Below are 7547 nucleotides of genomic sequence, written 5' to 3'. Positions count from 1 at the left end.
TTGAGCGGTTTCTGCCCAAGCCGAAGAGGACTCCACATCCATCTCGTGGGGACTCTGGGTACACGGCAGGGTAATAGAAACCCTGTGTGAGATCCAGAGGAGCTTGGCGGCCTGATCCACCGCCCACCTCTTCCCGTCTTCGAGAGCGACTTTTATAAGACATATCTACGATTCTGATTTTGGTGGCTCATTCACCCAGAGCATCCGGAGCTCTGCACCGTGGAGCCTAGCAACCTCCACGAGACCGTCTCTGTTGTCTGTCTGTAACTGCAACTCAATCAAGCTTTCCAGCCTACACCACTGCCATCTCGGTGTAAGTAAACAATCTTTAAAACTACCGATACGCGTCTGTGCCTAATTCCAGCTCGACGGCCTTCCCTCTCCAACCCGGCGTGCCCGGGCTGCTGGCCACAGCCCGCGTGCAGCACGAAAAAGGGCTCGGGTCGCTCCCGGCCCGCACATTGGGTAGTGAAGAATCTGTTTGAGGATGTCATTTCCCTACCCCCGAAGGGGAGGGAAGAGATTATGGAACTGGCATTCTGGTTATGCTAGAAAAGCTTAAACTTGTAATAAATGAAAAAAACTAAGAGTTTGTAAACTGTTCTATTTAGAGACAGGAGTATAAGAAAGCTAAAGTATTTATTAATTTTTTTATTCAAAATATTATCTTTTTGCCCATTTCAGTTTTGCTCATCCATATATCTTTTGAGCTGCTTTTTCAGAATACTACCTATCCAGTCTAATGCTTCCGGTATCACTAGCTCTGATGTCATTAGAACAACAGTGTTAGGAGGTGAACGAAGCAGTTTTACTGGCAGCAAGGGTCAGAAGTAGTATGTGCTGCATGGTAATTAAAAAAGATGGCATTTGTGGTGGGCCAGTAGGGGGAGATCCTGCGTTGAGCCTCCCACCTCACCATGCCCGTCCACCTTCCGGACTCCATGTGTCTCTCCAGGGCCGCCTAAGCCCTGGCAGACCCCCTTTCGAGCCCCACTGCAAAGTCCAGGGGTAACATGTGCTGCCCTCACCCCAAGAAGGGACTGTCTGGGGCCCGTGTCCTTGGGGAAACACAGGCCTAATAGTCCTACAAGTACTCGACCCAATACAAGAACTTGGGGCACTTCCCCAAGTCAGGGGCCAAAAAGGATAGTCTCCCTTAGTCCGCAGACCCAAGGGGCCTCTTAGGCATAATTAAACCCATCCGTCAATAAGTCTCCTACACCAGTCACAAAGGAGAACTTTATTGGCTGCTGAGGGTAGGGTTAGAATAGGGTACAGGGTAGAGCAATATCAGAGAAATCCCATAGAGCAAACTCCTGTGGCTGGGGTAGCCTTTGATCTCGCATCTGAGTTACTGCAAGCTATATAGCTAGCTGGATCTCAGTTAGCTTACTCACAAGTATCATCCAGAGGCTGTTGGAGATTCCCTCTGGAGACAGGCAGTTCCTTGATCATGAGTTTTGAGAGAGAAAGCAAGTTTCAGATGGTACAGCTCTTCTTTGTTCCTGAGTATCCCTCATGGCTGCTGCCCCTCTCCTTCTGGGCAGTCCTTAATTTACATAGCCCTTGTGACCTCATTTACCTGGTCCAATGGAGGCCAGCACCTGTTAGCTGTCAGCCAACCAATTTGAAATACATTACTAGTTGCTGGGCAGACTCTAGCCCACCAGGAAGGAAACCCCTCACCCAGGTATGTGATGCCAGTCACGCAGGCAGAGGGAGTAGGTTTCCCCCCTCCCTCAGGAATGTATCGAGCTCAGGTTATCCAAAGAGATAGGGTAAAGGTATGTATCCTCTGCTGGGCCCATCCTAATCACAATTGTCACATAGCAGAGTTTTTGGGGGAGAAACAAAGGTGGCTTTCTGCCACAGCATTTAGATGGTGATGGGTCACTGAACAAATACCAAGGTGCCCAGTGAAAGAACAGTGCCAACTCAGGGTAGTTGAACAGGTCTGGGAAAATTCCATTAGACCACAGTTGCACAAGTTCCTGCTTCAGGTTAATAAATGAACACGTAGCATACTGGCTTACTCAATAAAATAAGCCCTACTGCAGCCACAAGGGTTTAAAATTGGTAACAGATCGTTAAAATTGCTATTTTTAAAAATGTAAGTGAAATATATTTTAAGGGAAAGAAAGGCAATGGTTGGCAGATACAATTCTTAGGGCTTTGGATAGAATTCCTCCAGGTAACTTTCTTGCATTATTACAAGAGGATTTAGGGGATGGATAAAGCAAAATAAATGCACGATGGGTTCCTGAGCCATCCTGCTGATATGGGACAGAATGGCTCAGCAAATTCAGAGTGGTATGTGCAGTGTAGTGTATTTCACCCCACTAAAGTGCCTAGTGTACATAACAGAGTATGTGCAGAAGGGACTTGGTTAGATCAGTCCAGCAGACAATATATGGTTAGGCCTGTGAAGTATCAGCCCCTGAATTAGCCAGAACTACTCTTTTATACAAGAATAACTTTGTTGCTGGGCTGGTAGATTGAGAGGAGGAATGTCTCTGCTCTTTGCTTCCTACCCCCAGTATCATCCCAGTGCATCTCAAGTACAATGCTAGGTATAAATGGGCTGGGTAATATTTAGTAACCTGTAGCACTGAAGACCACTCAGGACAATATTCAGAAATTTGGAAATAATTGCACAACAGGATAAAAATAAAAGTGCTGTTGTAAAAAGCTTTTCTCCAATTGTGATGTTTAAGTGATGCTATCTTAACCTTGTCAGCAAAGGTTATTTCTAGCATTACTGGAAAACCCCTCATCATGGAAACTGTTTTGCACAGCTGTGATCCATACCCAATTTGTCTACAATTGCTACTTTGGGATCATCATGAAAAACAATGCTCACAACACCCATGTCCAATTCTGATGGTCCATTAAAAAGTAAATTCTGGCCCATTAAAAAGTTTATTTTATAAGTTTTCCCCAAAGATTTGAAAGTCTGATTTTTTTATAACAATGTTAGTAGGCACCTGAGATGGGTCTAACCTAAAGCCATGGATCTGAACGTTGCCAGGCCTTGGATTCAGATGCTGAGCAGCACTTACAAAATGTCAGAGATCCTAAACCGGGATAGGCATTGAGGATATTCAGCCTTGCAGTAGGCACTCAGCATCTTGCAATTCCGGGGGCTCAGTGAGCTATCATGGATTTACAGTTCACTTTTAGGCAAGGATTTTTTCTGAAAACAGCTAAATAGCCAGATATCTTTGCTTACCTGTATTCCTGCTTTAAAAAACAAAAACAAAAAATGCTCAAAATTCCCTTTAAAAAATTGAGGGATTCCCTTTAAGAAAAGGTCCATTTTTTTTGTAAGTCACATTAGGATTTTTAGGGATAAAAGGTACTACAATAAGTTTAAAACTTCAGATTTAGAATCTGCGTATCAGTTACCAAAAGTTTCCTTATCTGGAAAGCAGGGTTAGAAATCCATATGCACATTTGAGATGGATAAAGAGAGTTCTACATATCTTGATGTTTTATTATATTCACTTAGTCATGTTTGATCTAAGGGGAAGCTGACAAAATAGAAGGGTACAGTCATGGGTTAATCTAGGATTTTGATTTTGGGGGGATGGAGGTGCAGATGGTGAGCTGCAGAGCGACATATAAAGCAACACATGTTTTCGCCAGTAAAAATAAACCAGAAGTTTTACTAATATGCTGGGGACCTACAGTTGTATTACGCAGTTTAAGATTAAAGCAAAAACAAATATAACTTCACTAGAATGAGTTTGAAACTCATAAGGTGCCAGGGTGGGGAGGGCGGGAGGAATGTCACCTGAATGAAATGAAGCAGTTTTACTGGCTATAAGAAGGAGTAAGTGCTGCACACGAATTAAAGTGTCATTTGCTCGATAAAGGTCACAGCACAAGCATCAAGGTCCTTGATGGAAACAGTACAAGATCAGACTGAGCTAGAATTTTAACGGCTGGGTCTATTAGCTTTCCTCTTGGACTACATGACTGCAGACCTCTGTCATGGAAACAGGCTAGAGATGAAAGAAAGAATACCAGGGAAGGATGGTCCCCATTATTGTTTGGGGCTGTCAGCAAGAGGACTGTTCAGCACCAGTCAGGTGTTTGTGGCTTCCTGTGACGTTGATCTCTTTGTTGGAAACTGGCCTGAGACAAACACACTGAGTTTATGCGCATCTAATAGTAATGTTGAAATCTGTAATCTAACCCAAAGTCTTTATAATTCAGGCCTTCTCATTATCCTGAGACTAGACCCCTTCTTCTTTATATCCTGACACCCACCTTACCTTAATATGGTCAATCTTTAAAATATGAAAGTGCAATGCTGGAATTATCCTGCAGATGTCCTTCTGTACTTGTTCTAGCTCACTGTCCAGTCACCATCACATTGTCAAGGGTCAGTCAGCCAGGATGCTGGCAATCAGGGCCTGACCCTAGAGGATTACAGGGGATCCAGAGCAGACCAGGTCCAGAATAGAGTCAAGAGCCTGGGGATCAGGAGTGGATGAGATTGGAAGTTGAGGTCTCCCTTTTCAAAATCCTAGATCCATCGATGACACTATGGATTCCAATTTGAAAACTCTGGGCTTATCTTGCAAGTCACGTGTAGGTGTTTGCACACTCAGCAGTGCTAATATTACACAGGGATTTCACAAAAATTCCATGGAACCCCAGGGTGCCACACCACCCTGCTTGAGAATCACTGCTGTGAGATGTTAAGGGACAGATTGTTATAGTATTATAGTAGGTCACAAAGGCTTCAGTGAGAATCAGAGCCCTGCACTGGTATTTCACAAAAAGATAGTGTTAGCACTCCCCACAAAGAGTTTGCTGTAAGTAAAGTATATGCATCAAAATACAAGATTCAGGAAATACAAGTTAGAGCTTACATGAGCCAGTGTTTGAATAGGTGTTCTGTATACCAAGACTTAGCTACAACCAGCTGCCAGCAACAGAGGAAGTAAGAACAGCAAAATAGAGGGAGGGAAAAACATGTGAAAGTGCCTTAGGAAGTGCGTGAAGCTGCTATAAAGTAGACTGGTCTTGTTTGGGTGGCACTGACCAAGCATGACTATTGGGATGTTTGCTTAGTTGGACTTGTTGCAGTGGTGATGTGATTTATATTTGAAGCAGCACATTACAGACCGAACCCTCTGACCTATCAACAGTTGGACAGCAATTAAAGTGGCAAGAGTCAAAGATGGCCTGCACTCCTCCACCAGAGGCAGCCAAGAGTTTTTTAACCTTGTTTAATTCCACTCTGCAATAAACCAGAGAGGAAATCCTTATTTAGTCATGCGTGTGTGTGTGTGTGTGTGTGTGTGTGTGTGTGTGTGTGTGTGTGTGTGTGTGTGTGTGTGGAGTTACAGTGCTAGGAATAAAACCTGCCAAAGGAATAAAGAATGCAAATATTTGGGCACTCTGTACAAATGAGAAAGCCTCAAAAAGGATAGGAGTTTGTATTGGGATCTGATAAGCATCAGCACTTTGGATACTTATCAGACACTCCTTGGTTTTCAAACTTGGGTTCTCTTGGGGACAGGCTTTGTGAGCTTTCATATCCAAAGAAGTCAGAGAAAACAGTAATGAAGAGGTAAATTGAATAGCCTTCTAACTACATAAGGCTTACTTTCAGTTCCATGGGAAGTGTTACAGAGTATAAAAAAGTAGCTTAGTTTACCCATAAATCCAATTTTTAAAAATTTCCACAACATTTTATAAAAATAGTGCCATATTCTATTGGGCCAGTAGTGCTTACCAGTCTATTGAGGTTCTTGTGATATTATTTTCATTGCAACTCTTCTATTATATTTTAAAATAAAATTAACTTGAAGCCCTTGAAATTTAAATAAAAGATTTCAGTCATCATATTTCCTCTTTCCTAAGGTGCTATAAACATTTTGATTTTGTTCTGAACCAGGAAAAAAAACTTTTAAAGTGAAGTTTCCAGCAAAGGAAAATAAAATCCAGTTTTTCATCTTTAGATAAAATTCTCATGGACACCTAGTCCTAGTGGAAATTGCAATTATGATTATTCATTTGGCTTCTAGTGGTTAGATTTGGCAGTTAGATTTTGGAAGAAGTTCTTCTGGGGCATTAGTACCTTTGAATATTGCAGAAGTATCCTAAGGGGACATCCTGACATTTTTACCAGGAAACACTTCTGTCCATGCAGAATTTGAGATATTTTCATTTCATATGAACTAAGTTATCAGACCTTAATTCCTGCATAATAAACCCTAAGTAGGCAGGAGATTTAACTACAGTTCAACTGAGACTGTGCTATGTTAGGCATCACTTACTATTCTTCCAGCCTCCATGTGTTGTAGCACCATATAAAATCTTGCTTAGTACAAAATGTAATTCTGTAAACAGATCTTTTAAAATACCAGTTTGCCTTGACAGTTTCCCTGTTTCCCCACTAGATGGCAATAAGGTATTTCATATCCCTTTCTACAGAAAATGCCTAGTTTTAACAGGTCTGTAAAAGAACCTTAGGTTGACAGAGGAAGGCTCACTCTGACAACCGAATACACAGCAATACATATTGTCTGACCAACCTCATTTGTTTCTATGATCAGGTGACTCGTCACCTGGATGAGAGAAAAGCGCTTGTCATCATATACCTCGACTTCCAGAAAGCCTTTGACCTGGTATCCCACGAGGTACTGATCAGAAAACTGGAAGATATCGGGCTCAACTGTGGGACCGTCAAGTGGGTGCGAAACTGGTTGCGGGGTAGGACACACACAGTCCAAATGAATGGATCAGTGTCATCCTGGCGAGATGCGGGCAGCAGCATACCCCAGGGTTCGGTCAGTACTTGGTTCAGTGCTATTCAATATCTTCATCAACAACCTGGGTGGGGGGGTGAAAAGACCATTGACTAAGTTCATGGACGACACCAAGATATGGAGTTGTGTGGACACACTTGCAGATAGGCTGCAGGTACAAACAGACCTAGACAGGCTGGCATGTTGGGCAGAACGGAACCAGATGAGGTTCAACATAAAGAAATGCAAAGTGCTGCACCTGGGAAGGAAGAACCCCCAGCACACCTACAGGCTGGGCATTGCTAACCTGACCAGCACTACAAATAAAAGGGATCTGGGGGTAACAATAGATTCAGGCATGAATATGAGCCGGCAATGCAACGCAGTAGCCGCTAGGGCCAATAAAACTCTGGCACGCATCAATCAATGCATCTCCAGTAAATCCAAAGTGATTCTCCCACTTTACTCAACATTGGTGCGGCCACAGCTGGAGTATTTCGTCCAGTTCTTGGCGCTGCACTTCAACAAGGATGTGCTAAAGCTCAAGAGGGTCCAGAGAAGGCCCACCCACATGATCAGAGACTTGCATGGCAAGCCATATGAGGCAAGGCTGAGGGTTCTCAGACTCTTCAGCCTAAAGAAAAGAAGGCTGAGAGGGGACCTGATTGTGGCTTACTGCTATATCAGAGGCGTACATCAGGGGCTTGGTGAACAATTTTTCACCAGGGCGCCCTGTGGGAAAACTAGAAACAATGGCCACAAACTCCTGGAAGATAGTTTCAG

This window comes from Alligator sinensis, unplaced genomic scaffold (assembly GCF_000455745.1).
Source record: "Alligator sinensis unplaced genomic scaffold, ASM45574v1 scaffold125_1, whole genome shotgun sequence".
Classification (NCBI taxonomy): Eukaryota; Metazoa; Chordata; order Crocodylia; family Alligatoridae; genus Alligator; species Alligator sinensis.
Note: the sequence above shows the minus strand (reverse complement) of the source record.